The following is an 848-nucleotide window of genomic DNA, read 5'->3' as shown; positions in this document are numbered from 1 at the left end:
TCTTATCACAATAGTATCCCAGACATGGTTTTCCGGCCGATAGCGCCATAAGATCATTTCATTTTATCACAATAATGGGAGGATTATAAAGTGTTCCAGGGTTGAGTTACATGAAAAGATGACGATAAGCACTAAAAAACTAAAAACTAAACTCCTCCTGAACAGGCCATGAAGGCCCAATGGTACCGACCGGCGGCCGTGTCATCCTTAGCTCACAGGCGTCACTGGATGCGGATATGGAGGGGCATGTGGTCAGCACACCGCTCTCCCGGGCGTATGTCAGTTTTGGAGACCGGAGCCGCTACTTCGCAATCAAGTAGCTTTTCAATTTGCCTCACAATGGCTGAGTGTACGCCGTTTGCCAACAGCGCTCGGCGGACTAGATGGTCACCCATCCAAGTGCTAGCCCAGCCCGACAGCGCTTAACTTCGGTGATCTGACGGGAACCGGTGCTACCAGTGCAGCAAGGCCGTTGGCGACGATAAGCACTCCCCACGTTAAATGGCGACTCATCCATGAACAGGACACTACCGCACCGTTCCTTGGTTCAGTCGTGAGCGACACACAATAGTTACCGAGCCACACGGACCCTCCGTAGGAGTATAATGGTTTAGTCATGTCGCCAGGAATCCGTTACAACATTTCGAAGACGACAGTGCAAGCTCTGACAGGAAATATGTGAACCTGCGGATGCCACGAGGTCTCTGGCCGCAGTAGTGCTATGCTGGTTGAACATCTTCACGCACGTAAAGTAAAATAACTATCTTGGCGATGATTAGTAGCGAATAGTCTACTTTGCTCGTATTACCGTTGAATGTTTCCTTCGTCCTGGTATCTTCTCCAAGAGT

The 848-nt window shown here is 49.9% G+C and overlaps 1 pseudogene; it reads right to left on the bottom strand.

The window, feature by feature from the left end:
* Positions 1–359: 359 nt before the first annotated feature.
* LOC126250213 (5S ribosomal RNA) lies at positions 360–477 on the bottom strand (annotated as a pseudogene).
* Between the last annotated feature and the right edge of the window lie 371 nt (positions 478–848).

This window comes from Schistocerca nitens, chromosome 3, assembly GCF_023898315.1.
Source record: "Schistocerca nitens isolate TAMUIC-IGC-003100 chromosome 3, iqSchNite1.1, whole genome shotgun sequence".
NCBI lineage: Eukaryota > Metazoa > Arthropoda > Insecta > Orthoptera > Acrididae > Schistocerca > Schistocerca nitens.
Note: the sequence above shows the minus strand (reverse complement) of the source record. Positions and strands in the feature narration are given on the sequence as shown.